A 26141-nucleotide genomic window follows, 5' to 3' on the forward strand; every position below is an offset into this window, starting at 1 on the left:
CAGAAGACTTCTCATTCCCACCTTTTTCTCTTGTTCTAGGAGTGGTGAGCCACCTAATACTAATGCACTTCTAATCTGTTAGTCTGGAGATAAACTACTCCTGGATTGCTACCAGAATTATGTGGATTTTTGTCTCAGAGAAAAACAGAGGTGGGCTGAATCTAAAAAGGAAAAAAACTACAGTTATGTCAACACCTCCCCCCAAACCATCACTTAGCACTTAAATGGTGTCTGACATTCAGATGCAAACATATATTAAACCTCTGAATTTCACTTAAGAGGGCAGGGCAGGAAGCTTACCTAAAGCTGTATATAAGGTCAGGGGCAGTATCAGAACTGAACTCAGGTCTCCCAAATCTTGTGGCCAGCAAATAGGTATACAAAATACATCTTCTCAAGATGAATAGCTGCTTTTGCTTCTGTTTCTTTTCCAATTCAAGAAAAAGAAAGGGGGGAAAACAAGCTATGAAAAGGACAGAAAGCCTGGAAACTCCTATAGGCACCATAAGAATATTGCAGACAAGAAAGACTGGAATGAATTGACTCGTAAGGATGTAATTCATATCCCCTATACCAAGCTGAGACAACTCATGCTCTAAAAGTGTCTCTTTCTTTTCACTGACATTAAAAGGAGCCTTGGTAACTAGCTCAGTGAGAGGCAGCCACAGTCAGATGCCTGCATCTGGATCCTCCCCAAGCTACCAACATTATTTGCCCAATCACAATTAGGGCACTAATTACATGCTACTGCTGTTGACATCTGTATTTAATAAAGATTTCTGTCTGCGTGGGTTGGGTCTTTCCTCCAGTTTCGTTTCCACAGGCTTCAGTTGTCCTGCTCAACTGTAAGAAAAAAGCTTTAAATCTTCCTAAAGTTTGGCCTACAGTTATGATATTATATTTGCTCTTGGAAAGTCTTACTTTCTTGTAGCGCCGAGGGGAAGAAGGTTGTGCAGCTCCAAGTGCTTGCTTAGTAACTTAAATGCTTAATCACTTCTGGATTATTTAAAAGAGGCAAGGATAAGGGAAGAGGTATAGCAGGAGGGGCTGTGAGTTTAAATTCCAGATAAATAGTACTGTTAGAACCATGATGGTCTCTGCAAAGCCCCTAGAGTAGAAAAAAATTAAGAATTTTAATTAGATGCACAGATAGCAGGGAAATACAGACAAGCTTTGGCGTAAGCAAGCACTTCTCCCTTCTTAAAGAACAGTTGTAGTAACCTTAGTAACAGCTTTAACAATGAGCAAGCATGCTTAAGAAATGATGGAAAATTGTGTAGATCTCAGGCATACAGGATTGTGTGCAAATCTGCTGTGATAAAGCTTCCCCCAGTATGAAAGTTTTTTTAAAGGGAATTACATAGGCAGCAGGCTGAGGTTTTTCCTAGGGCTATTTACAATACTCCTTTATTTTTCCTCCTTTCTTCTAAGCTTCTCAAAACTGTCAAATGAAAACAAAAGCCTGGCAATTAGCATATTTCAGAATTACATTAAGGGCCCAGCTTTAAAATGCACAGCTGCCCTAGTCTGACTCTTTTCAATGCCAGGTGGAAGACATGAGGCCAAGAACCAACCTTGGATGCTGTAGGTCCTGATGGCTGTAGGATTAGCAGGAGACCATGGTCTCAATATGGCTGGGGACAGAAGTCACTACTTTTTTCTTCCTTTCCCTCTCCCCCCCCCCCCAAACCCAAAGCTGCCTGGCATTGACAAACCCCAAATTCAGACCCACAATAGTCATACTAGAAGCATTCAACTGCAAACTTTGAGTATTTTCCTGACTCATCAGTAAATTAGTGGCAGCCTTTTCCTCTTCCTGCTAATGAGAAAGGACTGCAATCCCTGAAACTAGAGCAGACATTTTCTCCCCCTCAGGTGTTCCCTGTGTCTCTGCTCAGCAGCACAAACTACCCAAAGCTGATCCTGCCATAGAGGGCCTGGAAATGTTACCAGACAGCAAGCTACTAAATGAATGCTTGGAGAAGGGCTCCCTAGGGAGCTGTGGGGGGAACACAGCAGGGCACAGCGCCCTTCTTGGAAATGCCGTCTCTCCACACAACCACTGTCAGCAGAGGTTCAGACCACAAGGATTCAGACTAAGCCACAGACCATACAGATTTGCCTCTCAGCCTCAGCACAGCAGGGCTGCAGGCAGCTTGTGTGCCCTGGCATTCCCAGCTTATGCTCCAGCATCACTTAGTAAACACAAGCAGGCAAGAGTCCCTGGGGATATAAAGCTGCTCTTATGCTCTGCACTTGAGGGGCTAAAAGCTACAACTGGTCCCTGCCTCTTGCACTTCCCATAGCTCTGCCAGGGCCCTGAAGCTCTCATCTGGGTGGCAACAGCCATCAGAGGTGGCTGTGACAAGTGGCAAGCTAGCAACAGCGGCAGCAGCTCTAGGCAGTGATGGGAAGCTTTGGAGTGGGAGCTGAGGATGAAATGTGCATCAGGCAGATGGGGATGCTCCCCCCTTGCATAATCCCATCTTTTTTCCTCTCCTGTAATGATTTCCCATATTTTCGTAGGTCAGATCTCACAGCCTCACACAGAAGTTATGGGGCTGCACAAGGCAAAGTGGCTCTAGAGCATTTAGCTTTCCTTCTGACAGTTACAAGGCCTCTTCTTGCTTCCACCCTCAGTGCATATTCATATTCTCCCATCTATCTGAGTGCTGCTAGTGTTTGGAAAACAGGTCTTGGAAAAAGCCAAGAGAAAAACTGACCTCATTAGCAGTTTCCTCAGAAAGTCATTTGGAGCCGGACATCTATCTCCTTCAACAAGCCTTAAAAAACATGAAAGGAAACAGCCTAGGGTTGATCCAGGAATTCCAGCTACTGCTGCTGAGAGGAATTTGCATAACTTGCCCCCAAGAAGTTTCTGCTGCAGCTGTTTCTCAGCTTTCCTCACTTTCACCTCACCCTTCAAGAACAAGAAGAAAACTTCTCCATGTATGCAGGGGGCTGCAAAAGCAAACTGCTTACAGACAGGTTCAGCAAGTGGTTCTTAGATCTGTGATGGCTGGAAAATGGGAAGATATGCCAGGGAACGCTGACTGTGCCTGCTGTTTCTTACACTCTGCTTACTGGCTTCTGTTGCAGAGAGGACCCAGTACAATTGCTCTTATACCCACAATGCCTGCAGAAAAAAAGCCACTTAGAAGCTTTTTACTAAAATAAAACAAACAGAACCCTCCCTTTACCAGTTTTTCAGTGTACTATTTCTTCAGGAAATATTCTGAGGATAGTACATGATTTTATAAAAGCTGCAGCTGTACAACACAAAGTGGTACAAACTCATTTCCGGTGATCCCTAAATAAAGGGGAGTTCGTGCAGGAATAACAACCTCAAGTACTTGCTTAACTGCTTTTTGAACGTGGACTGAATGCCAGACTGCTGTCATCCTATTTAAAGATAAACAAATGACCATACTTTCTCCTCTTCCCCTGGTCATCCCCTACCTCTTCCCAAAAACCCCAGCTCCACGACACAACTATGACCTACCTATCTGATTTCTGGTTCCTAAAGACTATTATTGCAGTTTGGTATCTAAAAGGAAGAACTGTGATAACTGTCACACCAAACATGAGAAGGGTTAAGTAAGCAATTTTAGCTGTTACTCAAGAGGATCTCAACACTCTTTATATGGAAAACTCTTCTTACTAATATCCAGAGCATACAATATAAATAAAAGATATTATTCCATACACAGAGTTGGTATCATAGTGAAAGGCCATGGAATGTGAAAGATACCAGTGGAAACAGCAGACAAGGGAGCAGGAGAGATATGGACCTGTTGGAGAGGGTCCAGAGACCACAAAAATAATCAGAGGGATGGAGTGTCTCTCCTATGAGGAAAGGCTGAGAGAGTTTAGGTTGTTCAGCCTGGAGAAGAGAAGGCTCCAGGGAGACCTTATTGTGGCCTTTCACTTCTTAAAAGGGGCCTATAAGAAAGATGGGGAGACACTTTTTAGTAGGGTCTGTTGCAATAGCCCAAGGGGTAATGGTTTTGAACTAAAAGAGGCGTGATTCAGGCTGGATGTGAGGAACAAATTCTTTACAATGAGGGTGGTAAAATACTGGAGCAGGTTGCCCAGAGAGGTGGTGGGTGTGTCATCCCTGGGCACATTCAAGGCCAGGCTGGGTGTGGATCTGGGCAACCTGATCTAGTGGAAGACCTGCTCATTGCAGGAGGGTTCAACTAGATGACCTTTAAAGGTTCCTTCCAACCCAAACCATTCTATGCTTCTATGACTCTAACCTGCTGAGGCCCCTGAGAGGAATGACAATGTCATGTACAAAAATTAGGCTTTGTTACAGAACAGACCAGCCACGTCATCCTCTCAGAAAATGTAATCTAACCGAATTTATTTAAACAACTCATTAAATTCTTGAAAACATGGAAGAATAAATATATGGAGATCCCAGACATGTAAAGAGACTATTTATTCTTTTTACTAGACTTCCTTACTTTTCTCATATGATGCTATGACTCAAATAAAGCCCCACATAAATTCTGAATATAAAAAGATCACCAAATTAATTTTTTTAATAGGGAAGGGAAAAAAAAAAATCAACCTCCTTGGCAGAACGTGAACTCCATTCCTCAGAATGATTAGTTTGGCCACTGGAGGGCTCCAATATTGTTCCATAAAAGCAAAAGAAAGTTTACTAGGAAAGATAAACATATAACAAATAGCCTGGGCAATAACGTTCAAACATAATACGGAGTCTGAACCAAGATCTATGGCCTTGCAAGCATTTCGTAAGAGTTGGAGCCAATTTAACCGTTGTTTTTCTCTTGTAGCACAAAAGGAGTTGCAAAATAATGATTTTCTTAGTTTGGCAATAAAGGTCTCCTCAAATACAGCACCTATTAAAATGATTTTTATATGGAATAGTAGCATGACTAGGTACCTACTGAAAAGCAAAACCTACAGGTTTACATGTCAGTAAAACACTTCTGAAGGGAAGTCCAGTGCTGCAGAGTGCAAAAAGAAGTACATTCTGTGTCCTTCTTGTGACTCAGTTCTCCATTAAAGTTGACGAAGATAAATCACAGAACCCAGCAACTAGGAGCACAGGAAGGAGAGCCTGCTACAAGTCCTTGATTGCTCTTTCTTGGATAAGCCATTGTTGGGAGTTGCCTCTTATTTTCTAAGAGGATTTGTATGTTCAGGTATAGAAAGTCAAGGAAGAACTGGCCCTAAAACTAGTGGGTATTTTCACAGTAACATGGCAGCCAAGATTTAATCAGAAAAATGTATGTGGTCCTGCAGAAGCCAGTACAGGCACTGATGTCAGCTGATAAGCTAATGACTGCAGCTTATCAGCTGATAAGCTAATGACTGCAATGCTCCAGTTAAGGATAAAACAAAAGCTATTTCGGTATAGGAGCATGGTGAAAAAGTCTTTCAGGCATCATCCTAACTACAAATATACCAAAGGGAGCAAAATGTCAAAGTACCCCGCACACTTCCCAATCTGTCCTGTTGGAGGTGGGGGGAATTAATCCTGGGCTGAGATCCTGAATGTTGGAGGTTTCACACTGAGCCAAATTTTACAGCTGACTTAAGCGCTCCTATAAATAAAGGAGGTTTACTAGAAATACTGAAAGATCCTAGCAGTTACTATGATAAGCCCAACTGAGCACTGTTCTTGTCTGATGAAGTGTACTGTATTGGGCCACGGCACAAAACATCATAGTTTGCTGGCACTTTGCCCTGCACACACTATTTTTTCCACTTCTTCAATGTAAAGGAAAAAAAAAAAAAGGAATTAAAAAAAAAAGCTAGCTTAAAACATCCCTGCTGCTCTCCTGTAGCCCCTTCCTCCAGCACATCACACGTTAATGCCAGTCTGCTGGGAGACTGCAATTCGAACATAATGAGATATTAATGAGCTTTGCACATGTCCCCAGTCGCAAGCTCCCCCCTCCCGCCTGGCTCATTTCTCACAAACCTACAGAGATGCTCTGCTTGTTTTCCTGACACTGCATTTGTGTCTCCTCCATCCTGCCCACTCCCTTCCCCCCGGCAAGCCCTGCTGCACCGCTCCCCTTAAGCTGCCAGCATTAAAGAGCACCAAATGGGCTGGCACCGTCTTGTTTCCTGGCCTAATGGATGCTTGTTTAAACACCGGAGCTGTTTGCATTGCTGCGGCTCACTGCATGTTAAACACAGTCCTCTGAAACCCTACGCCAATCCAATAAAGGTATCAGCAGTTCAGCGTGGGGAGGCAATTACTATGAAGTCCCAAGTGCGCCTTCTGAGCTCAAGGAAGGAAAATTTGATCGAACAACTAAAAGCAAAATCTGATTCGGTTCAGCATCACTTGGAGGACACAAGGTTTAACTGCAGCCAGGCCTGTGGAGGGCAGGAGGAAATCAATGGAAGAGCTGGGGAGAGCAACTGCACATTGTTAGGAGGGCTTTAAGCTGGCCTGTTAGCAATGCTCTCCCCTGCCTTCACAGAGCTGTCTCCCTCCCCCTTTCTCGCTTTGCCAAGATGTGATGTCTTTCCTCTCCTTCCTTTCCTTTTCTTTCTTTTAAATGATATGCTGCCAATTTCTTTTCACCCTTCATCAATTCTTGAAACAATTCTTCTTCCGGTAAAGGTCCTTCCCCTGTACAAAGTCATTGTCATATCAAAGGGGAAATGTTACACAGGAGCAGCTATGATAGAGGGTTGATGGTAACTGAAAAAAGAACTGTGCTTTATCAGGAGATGAAAAAAATCCAAATCTCAGACTAATGATAGTCAATATTTCAATGCACCAGCTCTTTACCTGGAGAAGGGCAGAAAATCAAGGGGAGAAGAAGCTGTATTTCAATTCATTTAATCCATAGAAACAAAGCTACTTTAAAGCATTCTACTTCCTTTACTTTTAAATGTGAGATAAGGAGATAGGGGAGAGAAGGAATGTTTCCATTTTATACTTTTTTTTTTTTTTTTACTTTTAAACAGACTAAGATGGCCTCACTCCGAGGGCAGCTCTGCAAATCATGTGGGAAGTTTTCCAAGCATTTGCCATGGCCACGGGTTCCTTCAGGAACCTAGGTAAAGGGGACTTGCCACACCGGATCAAGTCAGTATGCCAGCAGGCATGGCACCGTGCCCCTACATGGTACCAGAACTCCAGCTGCTGAGGAGTTAAACCCCTCCCCTCCCTTCCACACTAACAGGAAAGGGATTGTGCATAAGGCTGGGAACCAGGGGAGATATCTTTGAGGGGGAGCCCACCCTCCTCAGAGCTGTGGGGTTTTGCCCCATGGAAGGACATGTCTGGCAGTGCAGAACTAGCACCAGACTGTGCCCAGAGGTACTCGTCATCACCTCAGCCAGGGCTGGCATCTGGCTAATGGGCTTAAGGATCAAGCTGTCCCTTCAAAGCAGAGTTCTCACAGGTCAAAAATCCAGTGTGATCCCAAGAAGTGCAGGCTGAAACGTAGAAGCCTGTGCCAAGTAACTGATTAACAGAGGATAAATGTCACTGGGCTGCAGTCACTCTTGTCTGGAGACACTGCCATTCACAACACTGAAACAAGGAGTGTAGGGAAAAGCACTGTCTAGTTTTAAACAGGACTATCTGCAAGGGGAGTTAGTTTTCCTTATTTGTTTTTTACAATTTAAGACAACAACTTGTGGGGAGAGGATGAAGTTAATCCCAAGATCTTGCTTTCCTCACCCCTGAGTTACTCTGGGAGCTGAAACCCCTCTGTGGACTCAAATCTCAGTACAGGCAACAGGATGCCACTGGTGGCCTGAGTACAGCTAAAGAGTTGACTGCATGATGGGTGTTTTGACAGAAATTACGGGCTTTCAACCAAGAGAGGAAAATTGTTGGGAAATATCTGTTTTGTTAAAAAAAAAAAAAAAATAAAAAAGCAAGCACAGTAACTTTCCTATTTTCACTTTCATAGCAAAATACAAACAAACAACACTTGGTTTTGCTGGCATTCCTTGCCAGGGCTAGGGGGGCGGAGGGAGGATAAGCTGGAGACATAATGTCTAGGTAAAGGGGGAATCCTTCCACACACACTGGCCTTCAGTTCAGGCTTTGACTCTGGAGATTGCATTTCCATACCTTATAACAAGGATCGCTACTAAGACGGCAGGGCAAAGAGCACACTGGGTGGGTGGAGCAATGCAGCAGCCAAAGCTATCCAATACCAAAACAAACAAAAACCAGGCTGTCTTGAAAGCATCAAGCCCAAAGATCCCCAAGAGATGCTTGTCACATTACAACTCCTTTTCGTGAACCTGAGAATACAGCTTCTGTGAGGGCTCAAGAAACCCACTCACCTACTCACCAGTGGTAAGTGGAATGATTTCCTGATGAGCCTGGGGAAGGATGTGGCTCTTGAAATCATCCGCTTCTGCAGAATCTGGCCTTTAATTTGAATGAAACAAAACAGCAGCAGCCAAAAAAATAAAAATCCAGCCTTTGTGATTGCACAGATAACTTTCCAAATATGACCCAGTGCCACGCTGTGTTTCTGAGTCTGCAGACAGGCTTCTCCTGTTCCCAAGAAGCCACACAGTGAAATCAATAGGACTCATTAATGATAATCAGTTATCTTATGGGCAGCAGCAAAACTGCCAAGAATCCTACCAATTCCATCCTTCTGCTGTTACTTGGGGAAGCTCTGATTGACAGAAAAGGTAGATTTCTTACTTGCTTGCACTCAGCCATGAGAGGAAGTTGCAGAGTTATTGAGTCCTGTGAGAAGGCCCAGCTGCAGCATCCCATGAGAAGTATCAGCATTTGCTCCAGTCACAGAAGGGCTTTGGACTCTCACAGTCACCTGTTTGTGGGATGAGGTTCTTTTCTTTCTTTTACATCCTGATTTACTGTTCATCCTTCAACACTGCAACAAGCTTTCCTGCCTCCTGATACAACCAAGCTGGTGAGCTGATAAGCTTCAAGTCCTGACACAAGCCAAACCCTCAGCTTTGAGATGCACACAGGGCTTGCTCTACCATGAAAGACAGACTAGGCTTTTAATAACACAAGGTGTGCTAGACATGATTTTCACTTTCTTTACTCTGGCACAGTGACTAGAGGATCTGCCACACAATGTCTTCCCATCTGTTGGTGGTGAACCACTAAGGAGATATTTTGGGACTGAAGGAAATGACCCAATGGTCCCTTCAGTTTCTTCAAGGACTGCTTCACCCCAGCTCTTCTTCCACTTCAGAGACTTCCAGTTTTTGCTTGTTCTCTTCGAACCACAATCTCCTTGGGCACCATGCATTGTTTCGGACATGGAACAGCACAAGAGACAAAAAAGATGTATAAACAGGGCCACGGAAGACAAACTCCCATGGAGATTTTAATTTCAGGATGAAATTATTACTACTTTTTACTTGTTTAAAGCATATTTCACTATATGGTTTAAAATTATACCACTGAGGGACTGATTGGTTTCCATCTTTGAGATCCAACTCAAGAAGATATGCAAAAAACACAGGAAGGTTTTAAGTAGCAAGAATTTCCTCCTTCCCATCATCTTTGCATAAGATGTGCCATGATAGCATATCTGTACATTTATAGTTTGAGTGGATGATTCCTAGGAAAAAAATATCCTTTTCCAGAACCTAGGGCTACGCAATGGAGATAGTTTCCTATTAATCAATACTGTGGAAGAAAAGTGCAATAAATTGATGTCCGTACATCCAATGTCTGTAATATGCTTAGATAAAACACCTGAACATTGTCATAATTCACACTTTCAAGGAAAATAAATGGAAGGATTGACAGAGCGTACATTTGTCAGGAGAAAAACCTGGGGGGTGAAAAAATTTCCCCTGTTTCTCAAGCATAGTATCATCTCGAGATGCACAGGGTGACACTGAGTAAAGGAAATGGAGAAAATGCCATTTCCTGCTTCATTTCCTCCAGGGAGAATTTGGAGCAAGGTTTCATCAGATCAGAAATCCAAGCAACAACCTGTAGACTAAATGTTTTGTTTTCAGTTCCAGGCCTCCAAGGGAAGCAACGAGCTACAAGAAGCAGTGAGTTAGCTCTGCCTCCATGAAGGAGTGGCGAAAAGTAGAAGAGGAGCAAGAGAAACTGGTGATGTGAGGAGTAAGGAGTGGTGGTTGCCACCTCCAGCATTGGTCTGTAAGCTCTGAGAAGGGCAGGGCGGGTACAAGCTCTACTTCACAAGACAAGGTTACTGGCTCAGGAGAGGGGTAGGAATTTCAGGTGATCAGTTACAGGAACAGGAGAGGAAACAAAACCAAACCAAACCTAACCACCTATCTTTTCATTTCCAGAGCTGTTCAAATACTAAGGGTGTCTCAGTTACACATATAAAGAGTCAGGTTTTGAAAAATGCCAAGTATCAGTTCTCTAAATTGATACACATATACAGGAACCCCAAAATTAAAACAGTTTTGGAAATGTTTTCTTTTCTGCCAGCTCACATCAACAGTCACTTCCTTGAAATTGACAAGGAGGGCATTTACCCCCGCTAAACACACAAGTTACTACATAATAATGCACAAAAATGGCAAAACGGTCATCAGTTTGACTCTATTTCAAAGAAGGGATCTAATGGGAATGTTGTTATGTGCCTGAACGTTAATGAACTTACAGCAGGAAGCTGCTCACTACATTTGGTTTTGCTTGGACTCTTTAAGAAGCCTAAAGAATGGAAGCAAACTGAAGCTTGTTCAGATTGGAAAGCACTTTGCAGAACACCCCAAAAGAGGCCCAGAGGGCAAAATCTGGAAAGTGCATAAGGCATTGAGGGGGCTTTGGACACTGACACACGAGTGAGTTTCAAACAGCTGAAAACATCCCCACTTTTGGTCATTTGCCATGCCCCACACTGGAGCCTTTGGTGCTGCGCTTCAACCGCCTCTTAAGATCCCCACAGCTCACAGTACAGCATTTAAAACAAACTGAAAATGATGCTAGGTTTACCTTATAACGTGCCCTGAAATCTTTCTGAAGCTAGTCCAGGGCCTGACTGATGGGGCTGTCAGGTGGCTCTGGGACACCTCTGTCAGCCATTTTAAACCAGGCGGTCTGTGCTGCTCCACCACAGCCCTCAGCCTCGTCTCCAGAATGAATGCCGGTGCTCCCCCTTGACAGAGACAAAGCGATCCACTCGCAGTCATGCTAAGGACTGATGATGGCCAGTCTGTGGCATAAAGGCTGGAACTGGCTTGCAAGGGGCTTTTTCTTGGTGTCTGCATCAGCAGGGCAAACAAATCACAATTTTCAGCATACTCTTGGTCTTGAGTGTCCATCTTGAAGAGGCTGACAGTTATGGAAAGGATGGTGGTTGACCAGGGCACCGGGCATTTTTCTACCAACTAAATGGAGCAACTGTCCTTCCTGGCCTGAAACACCAGGACTTATCAATCCTCCTGTCAATCCTAAATGTAGATATAAAGGTCATCTAGCAGCTCTATTGCATACTTAGATGATCAGAGAAATGGTTATTAATGCTGACTATGGTAACAACAGTGCTGAGCTGCTCAGAGTAATGCAACTCCAGTGACTAGCAGGGGTAACTTCTTACGGATCTAAACTCAGATGCCAACCTGGAACCCACATCACAAAGCTATTTTCCAGAGGCCATGCTAACATTTTCCACAGACAGCTAACACTGGTGATCACAAGAAACCTCACCCAGCTTTGATACAGGTACCCAGCCCCTCCAAGTCACTCAGGCCCCATGGTGGCCCAGAGAACTCCAACTTATGCTTCCTCAGACTCATCACACTGGAAACACTATCACATACACCTTTGCTGGTAACAGCCTCCTCCCTCCCTCCCTCCCAGTGCACAGTGAAGCATGTGGATGTGTGAGAAAGTTCACTACACATTTCAGATCTCTGCTAGCTACCTGATTTGCATCTGCTCAGCTGTACTTTTGCCTTTCATCTGTTCTGCACAAGGAGATACTGTAGAAAGCTTCCAGAAAGAAAGAAAGAAAGAAAAAATCCAGGCAAATATAATGCTCCTCTTTGCACTTCTGTGTTAGTAGCCAGGTTGATAGTTCTGCATATAGAAGTGACAAATTTTGCACTTGTTGTGTTGTCTGCCATTGCACGTACATGTTGTGTTGTCTGCCATTCTCCTTTGGAAGTAAGCACACAGACTCTAGTAGCAGCAGCAGTGCTGTACAGATTGAGAGAAACAATATAAATCTGTTCAAGGCCTTCCCTGGAAGCTTTTCCAATAAAGTTGAGGGATTATTTTCTTTGCAATTTGTACAAGTGATCTCTCTGAACCAGAACCCCCAGAATTGAAATATTCCTGGGCTGAATGTAATTCTAGATTCTGAACTACACTTCACATAAATCTCCTGCACTGCAAATCAAAACCAAGACAGGCATTTTGCCTAGGCCAAGCAGGCAGCCTTTTGGGCTACATGATTCTGGCAACTAATTTGTACAGCAGCTCCTGCCTACCCGCTCCTCGCTGGCCAGAACGACCTCAGGAAGTTGGCAGATTTTGCAAGTAACACGCTGTGGTGAAGACTCAGATCCACCAGGAACCCGTTGTCTTGTGTCAACCGTGACCGCAACCCAGCTGTGAATGCCACAAAATTAGGGAAAACTTGAGCTGTACTTTGTGGGTAGCCCCCCCTTGCCTCATTTTGATTACTTGGTCTTCCGGGACTTTATCTTCATTCTGGCTTACAAAGCATCTCCTGCTGGTGGGCTGACACAAAGAGAGCCAGTTGCAAAGGAGCCCGCTATTGTCTTAGTCAGAAAAGTCTCCTCAGAAGAATAAGTGACAGGAGGGAAGAGGAAACCCTGAGGAGCAAAAGTACACAAAGACTGTGCTGATGCTAGCTCTGGTTCTCCAGCCTCTATTGATGTGTATTTCTGAAACGTGTCAGAAACAACAGAAACATCACCCAGCATTGATGTGAAGAAGGGAGAATGTCCTTTTCTTCTCTTCCCCATTCAGATGGCAAAGCCAGCCCCCTGCCCACCTCCTTGCACACTGGCTCTTCAGCAGCTGGGGCTCTGCCAAGGAGGCTGTTCCCCAGATCAGAGGAGTGAATGCCCTGCAGTGTTGTGCTTGCATTTACTAGGCCTTTGGCCAGCTATTGGTGGTTTGCCTTGTCATATATCATATACACTTTTATGTTCACAGGCCCAGCAGCCTATGCCTGCTAAATATTTACTCAATATAATTTGCCCAATCAAACTTTGGGTCTGATAAACATATTTATAGTAACAGCCAGCTCTTGACCTTCTATGCCTCTCCACTTCCTGAAGTCCATCCTGAGTGTGTTGTGAAACCAGAGCCTTGATGTTACTACATTAGAGTCTGGGGAGAAATGATGACAGAAGTGACTTGCAGCTGAGACCTATCACAATTTTGGTCTCTGACAGAAAGACTTACACCTTCAACAGACTGAAGTTGCCATCACTACCTTTTATAGGAGGAAGGAGGCAGACGGACCATCATTATCTCCTGTGCTACCCTGCTTCTGCTTTCCACACACCTACGTTTCTCAGGGAGCCAAAGGACAGAAAGTTTCAAGATGCCTGTTTTCCACTTGGCTATTGCTGCCAGACCAGGCTCTGAGGTGCCTTGAAATGAATTAAAGGAAATTGAACAGCCTTAATACAGTTCATCATACTGATACTGGGACTTGGGAGTAAGGAGATTTTACTTCTTTCAGAAGAAAAAAAAAGAAAAAAATCAATAAATCAATAAATCATAGCATCCTCACTTATAGCTAACTCCTATGCAGAGATGCTACAGAAGCCTTTAAAGCAGCAGTGAATGGATGGAGGCAGACCAACCGCAGGTAAAAATGTTCTGGTTACGAAACCCTTTGCCCAATCTGCTTCAGCAAGTAAGTATTTCTCAGCATCAACAAGCCCAAATCATAACATAAGTAACTTCATGCAAATAGAACAGTGTTCAACAAAGAAATTCTCTGCCTTGCCATTTACTTGATGTCCTGGGGAAAGTATTAGTCAAAACATTTGTTCTATGAAGATACATTAAATCATCCATTTCAGTCCCTTCTCTTCCAAAAGCTTTGGTCCACTACAGAAGAGTTTTCCTCTACATAGCCTGCAGAAAGACAAGACACTCAGTCTCCTTTTTTCCTAGCCAAATATTCTATTAATCCTTACTAGTTTATTTTTTTTTGACTCATAACAATCAGTTTGTTATGTAATACTTAATTGTAGCAAAAATTGTCTAGAGATTAATGCTTAGATCTCACTGACAGAAAGGGGGGTTTTAATGTCTTAGATTACATTTAAAGAAAAATAAACACACCAAGGTTGTTCTAGGCATATACTCAGACTTTCCCAGTTGATGCCACTTTTGTTCTGGCACACTCAATAAAGCAAAAACAGAATTATAAAGGTCTCTGCTCTGTTTTTACTTGTCTTAGAGTAGGTAAAGTGCAGAATTGGAACATCAATATTTGGTCCATAATTAATAAATTCAGCTCAACAAATTCTTTCCTTCACTGTGAAAAGCATTGTTTGAGGCAACAGCCCAAAATCCCAGGGAAAGCAGGGACAAGTGAGGTTTATTTGTTTGACTCAGATAGCAGTGCTACTCAAGCAAGTTTCTGGAAACAGAGAGACCTGCAGTGTTTCAGAAAATGAGTGAGCTTTTCATCCTTTATGTAGGAAATAAGCACCCTTCTCAGGGGAGGGGTGCCGTGACACTGTTAAAGCCAAGAAACACAGCATATATAACAAAATACCACCTCGTGATCTTGAATTATTCTACCCACCTCCAGCCATTGGGGTGGTTTATTATTGTAGCAGTAGTTTTCTAGTAAAATGCTCAATGTCTTTGAGCATGGTTCTGTCTAAATTAAAAATGTTTTCCATTATTATTATTTCCAACTAGAGTCTCCCTCTTTTGCGATTTTGCAAATGCCACTTGTGTAGATTTCTGCTCATCAAGTGAGCAGCCTCAATAGAATCCTTGGCTTCATGCTAATAGGAGAAATTTGTGTGAGTCCCATGGGGGCAGGAAAACAGTTTACCTTAGATACATGAATTTATATTGTTACATTATAAAAATGTTGCAGAAAGAAGAATTTTTACCAGGTGTCAAGCTTCTGTACTGCCTAATCTATCATCAGTTCTAAAAGACATCTGGCCAATTATTTTATTTTCCTTTTAAAAACCAAACAGGGGAAATAAAAGCAAATTTAACATTTACATTACGATTTGTGAAAGTGAAAATAATGTTTCTTCCAGCGAGTTATGTCATATTTACTTTCTTGTGCAACATGCTGACAAATTAAATATTCTGTAGAAAACTTCTCCACTATCACTAAAAACAATGTGGGTTTTTTTCCCCCACTTTATTAGGGCAGATGCTGCTCACTTGAATTACTTTGTTTCTTTAAGGAATCTTTTCCTAGGTGCAGACTGAATCTGGACTTTCAAATTGCTTTGTCTGACCAGGCAGCACAGCATATGTGTGCTCTGCTTTACTTCCCCCAGCACAGATCCTCTCCTGGTTCCCCATGCAACTGCATCTTTGCACAGTGACACTCTCCTTGTTCCTGTCTGCCCAGCATCCTCTGTTGCAGTATGTTCCACAGTGCTGCTGGGAATTTCCCTCTTATTGCCATGAATGCCACCCCAGTGTATTAGCAGGAAAAACTTGCACAATTTTCTTATTTAGTTTCAAAGCAATCCCCCTGAAATCTGACCTTCCATGTGTCTCCTCACACCTATGCTTCTGTGAGGTTCACAAGCTTGGCTTCGCTGTGTCTTCAGTATAAAATGACCCTTGAACTCAAGTAAGATGCTTTCAGGAGGTAACACTTCCATCTTTTCTAGCTCTGTAGGTGCTCTAAGCTAGAGGACATCACAGACAGCTAACAGGTCTTCAGGGCTTGGTGACCAAGAGCACGCAACATCTGGGTGGTGCAAAACACCAAGACCCTTTCCTGCAGCAGAGTGTTTGCAGCAGTACAGTCTTCTCAGAGTAACTTTAATGGGAACTCAGTACTGCACTGCATTTGAGAACTTTCTGAAAGGTGCTAGATGTCCTCCACAGCTATGGATGTAATTTAGACTGTAATCCTCATGCTCAGCAACGTTCAAGATACGAAAGCTGCACCACCTGAATAAGAAACATGCATCCCTCCACATAGAACAGTCTGGGGAGAGGTTTTTGTACACAGCTTAAACTAAAACTCTCTGCATGTGATCCCTACCATGACTTAACTTGTATATACACACAGTACAAAGGTACAGACAACAACTCCATGGAATGAGGCAAAGAGACCTTAAAGAAAAACACACACCACCCAGCCCTCACTCCCCCCTATCTTCCACATTTTCCTCTGCAGCCTTAAGATCCTTTGCTGTTCAAATACAACACACACAACATCACAAGCTCTTCTACCACCACAGCTCAGGTGCAACAGCGCTGCTATTCTCTGGAGCAGAGTGTATCAGCCTCTGCAAACCACATCCTGATTCCACAATGAGGACGTAAGCTCCTTACAGCTTGGCAACTATTGTAAGGAGCTAGCAGCTATTCTCTTCAGGCAGAGAGCCTGAATCATGTGTACCTTTTCATTGTTTTTGGACATAAAACTTGCTAACTTACCAATTTTATTTTTCTGTTGCAATCCTCTAGCAGTTACCCAATCAAAAACACAGCAGCAAAAGCAGATCCACATTAAAATCTTAACAGATAATTTAGGGTGTAATAGAAAAGTGAATTGCAAGTTACAGGAGGGAACAAATAAAAAAAAAGAAAGAAAGAAAGAGAAAAAGAAAGGAAGAGCAACCAGCTATACATTTCTCCTGACACTGGTTCACTTCAGCTGCTGGTAAGTTACGAGCTGGGAAGTGCACAACTACTATCACCAGTTTTGTCAGAGGATCCTTCTCAAGTTTCACCAAATCCATTTCAACTCCTGCTGCTGTTACAAAAGCATCATAAAAATAGCAGCAAACCCATGCTTTTTGAAGCAAGCAGTGCAGAAAAATATCCTTCACAAAAGCAAGTTTGCAGCATGCTGTAATTAAGCTCACATCCTGACAGTAGGAGCATGAAGTTTTATTCTAAATATAGCAGAAGTCTCTCCAGTGTACAGCCCCCTTTTCATGCAAAATTTACAAAATTAGTCATTATATGCCAGCACCCTCCTAGGAATTCTTTAAAAAATATTTTGGGTTTTAATGCAGGGAGCATTACAGCAGGGATGCAACGTAATCTCTAGTGTCAAATAATTTTGGTTTCACTTCTTGCCTACACAGCGCTTGGAGTAGGGCAGGCACTTACATACCAGCAGGAAGATGCAGTCTCTGCCAGGCCTAACAGCTCAAGCAGGCAGCAGCACATACAGAACACAAAGGGTAGACAAATTCCTTGACTTTTCCCCTAACATTAATCTTTTCCCAGCTTTCAGCACCTGCTTCTTACAGCATTTTACCTTGAGCTGGCAGGCAGTAAAGACTCCATCAGCTTTGGGTTGTCTTTGTCTAGTTCAGTCTAAAGCAGAGATTTAAGCCAGCTAGTTCATGCTAACATGCAGCTTGGTTGTGTGGCATGAATGAGACCACACCAAGTTTAAACTGAGTTTGGAAATCATGTTCTTATATAGGTATTATAAAAATAGATCAGGTCCAAATCCTGACCCTAACTGCATCAATTGATGGCTGAATAATTAATAATTTCTACAAAGAAACTGTCCTATAACTCCAGAGAAATGAGATTCTGACTTGTGTTTTATCTGTGTGTTTCTGGTTCAGGTTGCAGGCTTCATCTGCATCCTGCACTGCCTTTGCAGTGGAAGGAAGTTCTGGGTCAACCTCCATGGCAGTGCCCATCTTGTAGGAGCTTTTTTTGCCTGTGGGTAAGCATCCTGGCTCCTAGGGACAGCCTCTGAAAAGCATGACTTAGCTCTTCATGACACTAGGCAGGACAAGCATTTCTAACAAGGTGTGCACTACAACTGTTCCAGACAGCTGAAATGGCTCCAAAGCAGCTGGGTAAACTCCTATAAAAACAGCAAGCAGCTCCCTACAAAATGCATTTTTGACTGAGTCCAGCCTACCCCCTTCCCTACACTCTGTAAACTGAGCCTAGCTGCTGCCACAACACACAGCGAAAAGCTGGGCTCTGGGAGTTATATCCAATTCCATAGACTCTTGCAGCACCTAGGCAAGTTTGGTAGGAGCAGGATCCAGCTTCTTAGCTCTGTGCTGACTGGCTAACCAGAAAAGTGGCAGGAATGTTGGGATACCCTGCTGATACAAGCAAGTGCCAATACACCCGGGTACTTAAAAGGGAAGCCATGTTTCCCAGTCTATGTGTTCCAGATGAGCCCAACACTACCTTTTTCTGCCCTCACATGCCCAGCGTTTAATCTGTGCAATATGCAAGCCTGCTGCAATGCAAGGTATTAAATACTGATCAACACACACTCTGCAGTTTCTACATCATTCACTTTCCTGAAGGTGGCCATGGCAATGATGGCACAGAATGTAGGACCTATGAGTCCCTCTGATCCCCAGGCTGTCTGACTGAATTACGTGACTCAGACCCCAGGATCCTGCAAGCCTATGGCTGCTGTTGTGCTTAGAAGTCTTCGTATTTCTCCTGTTCTGTACAGTATGATGCACAAGAAACCTCCTTCTTACTGCACACATCAAAACTCACATGGAAAACTTAACAATGTCATAGCCTCTATCAATTCCCTTTAAAAACAAAATTCCAAACCCCGTATTTTGTAAGAGGCTCCGGACTGTGCCTGGAAGCTGTGAACATGTAACAGTGAGCAAATCCACCATTTACCCAAGGCTGTTTTCCTTGTGGTTTTTTTCAGCAGCATGCATGCTTGCCTTCTGTGTTTACTGTCAGCAATTTTCAACATGCTGACACGGCTAAAAGTGACCACAAAGCCAATGCAAGCAGGCAAAGAGGAGAAACAGAAGTAGAAACGTCAGGGGGTGCTGGCTTAAACTTTGTGCTTCTGCAGCACTACCAAGGTAAAACGGCTATCACAGGGAAGAACATGATTAACACAACTTGGAGCAGCCTCACCTTTTTTCCTCCTCTTTCATTAACCAATAGAGCTTTGTTCCCAACGTTACTATTTTTGTGGCTGACGCATGCAAAGAGCAAAGGAGAGTGCCTTTCACACTACAAGTGTTAGATTTCTTTCCTCACTGAGGATGGCTGGGTTGTTTTTCCAGCAGCCTCCTGCACTTCTCTGCTGTTTTACCTCCAAGAGGAATTTTTTGTTTGTATTTGCTTATTTCTGAGCAGCAGCTGAAAGCTAGAGGAACAATGCAGGACGTGAAAACATCGTGGGAATGATTAGTAGAGACTTTAGAAACATCACCACAAAGATAAGGTCCCCACAGCTTAAGGTTTTAACTAATACATGCAGATGTAAAGTCTGTAAACTAATACATGCAGATTTTAAAACATTCTGTGCAAAAGCAAAGATATTAATGAACCAGAACAGGCATAAAAAGTAACTCTTAACCTGAGATTTCATAATAACAACTTGCTCTTAGCTTTACAAGCAAAACTCGTCAAGCTGTCCTCTCTGGGTTGCCCTTCTGCCTAGAATAAGCAGCTGGAACAAGCAGAACAAAGCCACACAGGCTATTGTTTCCTGTAACTCCCAAGTTGATGCAGAGCCAGTTTTCAGAAAATGGAAAGAACCAAATGAAGATTTTCTTACCACTCCACTGGAAAAGCTGTACTATACTAACTTCTAATAGTACACATGAAAAGTTTCCATCTGACAGAAGTTTTGATTTCTCCTTAACTTTACTCTTTCTCCATTTTTACATTTCAGTTATAATACAGATTACAAATCCCAAGTACCACAAATGCAAAGAAAATCTACAAAACAAGCTCAGAATTAAACAAAACTTCCCTGATTTTCCTTATTTGGGTAGTATTTCCAATGCTAATAGGCATATATACATTAGAACAAAAAGTCCTGGGGTCACCATATCAAAGATTAATGTGCATACTACATAGTATCTGAATAACGAGCACTGAAAAAGCATTGGCACCTGAACGTGTCTCTGAAGAGCTGCAGCCAATTACAGATTTAATCTATAAATAATGGCAATGAACGATTAAGTGTCAGCATTTTTGAAAAGATCCAGCCCCTTGCAGAAAAAAAGGGCGAGGAAGAGGAAGACAAGGAAAGCACATTCCTCTGTACACCGGCGCTTTCACAGAGAGCACTCAGTCTCTCCTGTATTTACTGACTGGGTTCTCCTCATCCAAAGTTCACTGCTGTGTGTGCCTCCCTGTGCAGAGGGCTGAATAACACGTCCAGCTATGATGAAGCATTTGATGTCATTGAACTGCTGGATGCCTCTGTCGTGATGGTCATAACTTGTACGAGTGAGGAAAGAGCACAACAGTATAGATCACACTGCCTCCCTGTCCTGCGAGGCTGTTTGTCAAGAATCAATAACTTCCCCAGCCAGGGTCTGACATCCCAGCCTACAGGATCAATTCGGAAGCATGATTTGATAGTTATGCTGCTGTGAACTCCTTGCAAATCCCAGCAGTGATTTAAGAGCTGTGCTAAGAGCAGAGCCATGAACTCTCCTTACTGCAGGCAAGATCTGAGTTTCCCTGGAGTGACATTCAGCCCAGGTTTGTTCCTGAGCTGTGCACAACCACCACCATCTGCTTACAAGTGCCAGACCAGGAGTGAAACATGGAAAATGTGACATCTCACACTGTGTAAGCACTCCCCTCATCCAGGTCCAGTTTTGGGCTGTGTCTCAGCAGGGACAGACCCCTCTGCAGTGGCTACACAGGTCCTTCCAACATTCCTCTGGAGCAGCTTGCCTCCTCCTTGCAGGCACCAAGTGCTCATTCGCACACGCAGCTTTGAGTGAAATAATACAAACTAATCTTGATGTCCCAAATGTGGGCTTGTTCACCCAGTGTGCAATAAGCCAATCTCACCCATGGAGTCAAGGTATTGTTTAATTCATATTTGCACAAAGATGGGTGCTAGGAGGCAGTTCCACAAAGCTAGCACACCCTTAGTCTGCCAGCTATCCCACGGCTGGATAACAATTCCAGCACAAAATAAAGGTGACAAGGGGAGGCCTTCAAAACATACCTGGGGCCTGAGAACATAGCCAGCAAGAAAAATGTTTGGAGGGGGAAAAAAACAAGGTTGATCTATAGGCACTTTTCTCTTTGTAACCCAAATAAGATCCCCATTATGCTCCACAATACGAATTTCTGATTTCTGAAGAATTTCCCCTTACATGTCCAGTTGAAAATATTAGAAAGACACTTTTTTTTTAGTCTAATGCAGAGGCATTTTTTGAGGCCTGATGGACACTAATGGTCTTCAGTGGTCCTGACTAGCCCTATCTGGGCCCCACACCCCAGGACAGCCCTCCAGGGCCACCAGCCCTGCAGTAGGGTTGGTCTCCAGCTCCCCATGTCCCTGCCCAGCCACTCATGGGCCCATATCCCAGTCCATCCCCAGGATGGTGCCCAATGCCCAGGGCTGCCCTGCTTCTGGCTGGGGTGGGCCTGGCTGCCCAGCCTTGCCCTGACAGACCCTAATGGGGAGACCATGCTATCCTCAGTCCTAGGAAACCCTCGGCTCATGCAGCATCCTGATAAAAGTTCTGGAGGCTTAGAAACAAACTACCCTTAATTAATTTATCAAAATATGTTTTTCAAGGCCAGTAATTGCATGAAATCTGTCAGGTTTAGATTTTTTTCCCCTCACAGCTGTTTTCTGTCCAAGATACCAGAAAGGCAGCCATAAAAAATAACTGACCCTGTCCATTTTCCTTTGTCCAAGTCCCAAGAATTGCAAAGTTGGACCAACTTCAACACAAGTACATATCACAGCTGAAAATCATAACTTTTATTAATGTTCTCTGTAATTATGGAAGGTAGAATTATTTATGTGGCAAGTTGTACCCACAAGCCCTAATAAACTGCCTTGTGAATCTTTTACTTCACTGTGGATGCAGACATTTTTTAAAGAGAAAGAATTATGATAAATTACGGCTTTGTGATGAGCTTCCAACACCACTTAACTTTAGGCACTGGTACACATAGCTCCCCGTATACTGGATAGGGGAGCTCTTTAGAGAGCTACTTGTGTCCTCTAACTTGGTTCCTACTCCTACTCCTACACCTTTCTTAACAGAATTTGCCTCTGCCCAACAGATGAGGTTTATGCTGGTCATCTTTGTGGGAACTAAGTTCACTCGTCATGAGGATAATAAGCTTGTAAAGCTCTAGCACAGGAACAGGGACAACCTGGTGCTTGACAGCACTTATCAGCTCAGGCCAATATAGCACATGCAAAGCGCATCACCTACCCTACGATCAAAATGCCACATCAGCTGCAGTGGCACAACTTTAGTAAGTGTGGGTTGTTTTGTTGCTCATTCTTCCAGACCCCTTCCTAAACTGCAGCAAAAACACTCTCCCAAACAAGCCAGACGGGGCAACACAATTATGGTAAGAGTCGTAAAATGTAGTCATTTGCATATCTGTGACTGACACAGAAGATCATTAATTAGGCATTCTGAGTATAAGTATATATGTATAAATTAGCATCTATTCATCATTTAAACTGTAATAGTTTTTTTTTATATCTGAATATTAACTATGTAGGAAAATTACTAAGTTTTCTAGGGCATCCAACAAGAAATTTTATCAGCAAAAATAGAATGAGAATTACAAAAATAATCAAAATACTGGAGTGAGCAGTGAAGAATCTGACCTCAGTAGTGCCTATCACTGCTCTCTTCCACATCATTTGCTGCAAGCTCTCTGCTACCTCTCTCACCATCTCTCTAAATACGGGTGCACACACATCCCCAACAATTCTTGATGGCAGGAGCATTTCAGGAGAACTATCTTTGCCTGAATTGAAAAAGCAATGTGAAAACCTTCAGGATTTCACACATCTGCTGTTCAAGCAATCCCTACCTCTCATTAATATTAAAGAAGACACAGACTGAGAGCAGAACTTTAAACTACACTTCTACACAGCACAGCTCCTGAAGACACACATCTTGCACCAGCATCACTGGAGTGATTCTTACTGGGAAAATAATTAGAAGGAAAAAGGAGTTCTAAGTTTTTTTAAAAGCTGATGTAACATCTTTGCCAGGAAGTACAAGACACTTCAAAGACTGTACTTCAGCAAATGAAAAAAATCTGGTGATTGTGGAAGTGTGAGATGATAACTTGGAAAATTACCAAAGCTCACAGCTCTTGAGCAGCAGCAACAGGACAGGAATGCTGGAAAATTGATAGGCAAGATGATAGAAACTAATGAAGATATAATTGCCCATAAGGATATCAGCAAAGTTTGCTTGGAGCTACAAAATGCACAAAGGGTAGATAAAAGATAAAAAAGGGGTTCTCAGGTAGCATAAGTGGAAGCAGCTTTTCTATGCTGATTTACTCTTTCCATACATCTGGCATGTACTTTTAAGAACACTGATGCTGACTGTCAACCAGTGGAAAAAAAAGCCAACAGAAAAAGAATCATCCAACAGGTGGGTATTTATCTAGTAGAGAATGAGGGTGAGTTTCATCACATGGGAAGCATGCTAAAAAGAACGAAGTGTAAAACCTGTTTTCTTCTATTATTTTTCCCTTAAGAAATAGGGAACATTGCTCCCTGTCCATCATAGTGGTGGCTTTTGTATGTTACGGGCTGGCAGATGCTGTCCAGCATCTTCTGGTTTGGTAAAGTTGAAAAGTCCATAACCACAGTATGTCATTTAGTTCTGTGTGACATCACTGAGAGTAATACAACTGTGTGACTGATACCTAAGTATTTCAGTTGGATCATAAAATCCAGCAGCAAGGAAATAAAAAGAAGGAAAAAAAAAAAGAAAAGAAATTTCAGGAAAAATCTGATTTAAAAAATAAGAAGTGCACGTTCCTTTTTAATTCAGGTTTCCTGAATTCAGCTTAATTTAGATTCAGCGGTGGCAAGCACAAAGAACATACTCTTACAAGCCCTCCTCATTCCTCTCACTGTTTGGCTTCATCAATGTGCAAGCCCATTGACCTTGCCCAGCCTTACCCTATTATTAAAATATCAGCTTATTTGTATCTTTAAAATATCCATATACAGAACCCATTATGAGATTGAAAACTTGAAACATGTACACAAACACAGCCAAAAGAAGCAAAACTGATACCAGGGTATTTAGTGGTCTAGGCTTCTCGTCTTCAACTTAAAAAATGGGAGTAAGAAAACTCTTGTTTAATTTTCTGCCTTTCCACAAATGTGAATCTGTCTGTCATACATCATCTCTGCTTTCTGGGGTTGTTTTTAGCTCTCAAACTCCAGGTCTGATCTAGAGAGTTGTAGAGCACTGACAGCTCCCACTAAACACATGCACGAATGACTCCAGCTTTGCCAGAACTAAGCAGGGGGCAAGTACAACTTTCTAAAGGTCCTTCAGAACAAACAGAAAAAACTTGTGATTTTCTGCATGCCAGCTTTCGAGTTCATGCCTGCTGAGCCCTAAATGACCCCCAAAATTACAGGGCCCATGAGAACAGGGAGAAGACAGGTCACAGCTATGTCTTGGGGTCAAGGAAAGCTGCACTGAAGAGTATGTGGATGAAGCCAAAGTGAATTACAGATAGGATAACAATACGCAGACAAGCATAGTCCTTCTCCTGTGTCAGGGCAAGAATTAATCACCAAAGCTAAGAAGATCAATTTAAGCAACACAGAGCCCTTAGTGCCAAGAACATACACCCACCAATCTGGAATAACGCCTGCCATGCAACAAGTCATAGGTGCCACACAAACCAAACAGAAAATTCAGACAGACAGTAGCTAAGTGAAAACTGACGAGGTAAACAGGCATAACTTGGTACAGCTGGGTCTTTCCAAACGTCATGGTTAAATATGAAGAGGACAGGGAAGGGTAGTCTACAGGATCCAGTGCTCAAAACAGCCTCAGAGAAGTGGAAGATTCCCATTTCAGCGGTTAATGAAAGAGCAAAGGCAAACCTGGGTCACAGCCTTGCAGATTTTATCACAAGGACCTGTTCTTCTGTGCCTAAGAAGCTGCTAATGATCTGGTTGAATGGGCGTGAATCCCTGAAGGAAGGATCCTTCAAAGATAGAACAAAAATCTTTGATTGAGGCTTTGATGTAAATAAAGTGGCTTCAGATAGCTTGGGACAAATTCAGCTCTCAAAGCTGAGCGTAATTCGAGCATTCATCCCAAACTCTTATAACATCTAGCTATAGAAAGAGACTGATTTCTTGAAAAGACTGTTCTGGCAAGAGGATGAGGGACAAAAGGGAAAAAAAGCTCTGTCATTTTCATGGAAGAAAAAGACCACCTTTGGTGTGCTAGGCCACAGTGTTTCCGTGAGGACAATTAGACTGCCTCACACTCCATGCAGCTGCAGCAGCTGCCTTCTGGAGCTTGGGACAAAGCAGATGTCTTGGTGGCACACCACGGCCCAGGCCCAACTCAGACCCTGCAGTTGGGGTGGACTTCGCTGGAAGCTTACAGTGCAAGGACTCTGCTGGAGGACATCACCCTGAGAAAGAAACCAGACTGAAATAAAACAAAAGGGAACCACCTACAAGGGTAAAGTAGCATCAGAGGGGGAGAAGGTTACCCAAGGTTTGGAAAACTGTAACAAATCAACCAGCTGCCAGTTTGCTTGTTGCTCTTGCCAATGGGTACCCTTTTGTGATCCTCAAAAATGTGAATTTACCACAATTCTGCTCTAGCTAGAGCAACACTAGTTATACAACTTGATCTTAATTGAAATATTTGGTGCCTGCTGATATGTTCAAACAAATTCACCAGATCTTGATTATGCGCTGGCAATTAAAGCCATTAAGTCAGTAGACAGACAGCAGGTTATTTCATTGCTATTTGACAAAGCCAGCCGTCTTTCTTTCCCCCTGTCTATGTGACAGCACTGTAATTAGCAGTAATCAAATACTATTTGTGCTAGGTGTTGTGAGTTTGCTTCCTTAGCTAGCAAGATACCTCTGCCAACCGCAGAACATGGAAATCTACCTCTGGTCAAATGACACACAAAAAGGAGGAAAAAAGAAGACAACTTAACATGAGGAAAGAAGGATGATTGACTGAAGGAGTTTGATCTTGAAAACAAGATTCAAAATGAAAAA

General features: G+C 43.0%; 1 protein-coding gene across 4 annotated transcripts in view; it reads right to left on the reverse strand.

The window, feature by feature from the left end:
• MAML3 (mastermind like transcriptional coactivator 3) overlaps window positions 1–26141 on the reverse strand; it is a 278034-nt gene that overhangs the window by 103174 nt on the left and 148719 nt on the right. The window contains exon 1 of one of the 4 annotated variants that reach the window (XM_057419017.1): window positions 8302–8524. The exons of the other annotated variants lie outside the window; for them this stretch is intronic. The gene's annotated coding sequence lies outside the window, so the exon portion shown is untranslated. Of the gene's footprint in view, window positions 1–8301; window positions 8525–26141 lie in introns of those variants that run through there. 4 annotated transcript variants of the gene reach the window in all.

The sequence above is a fragment of the Pezoporus wallicus genome, unplaced genomic scaffold, assembly GCF_028554395.1.
Source record: "Pezoporus wallicus isolate ANWC-B61680 ecotype Strahan unplaced genomic scaffold, APGP_CSIRO_Pwel_v1 contig_6597, whole genome shotgun sequence".
NCBI classification, from domain to species: Eukaryota; Metazoa; Chordata; class Aves; order Psittaciformes; family Psittacidae; genus Pezoporus; species Pezoporus wallicus.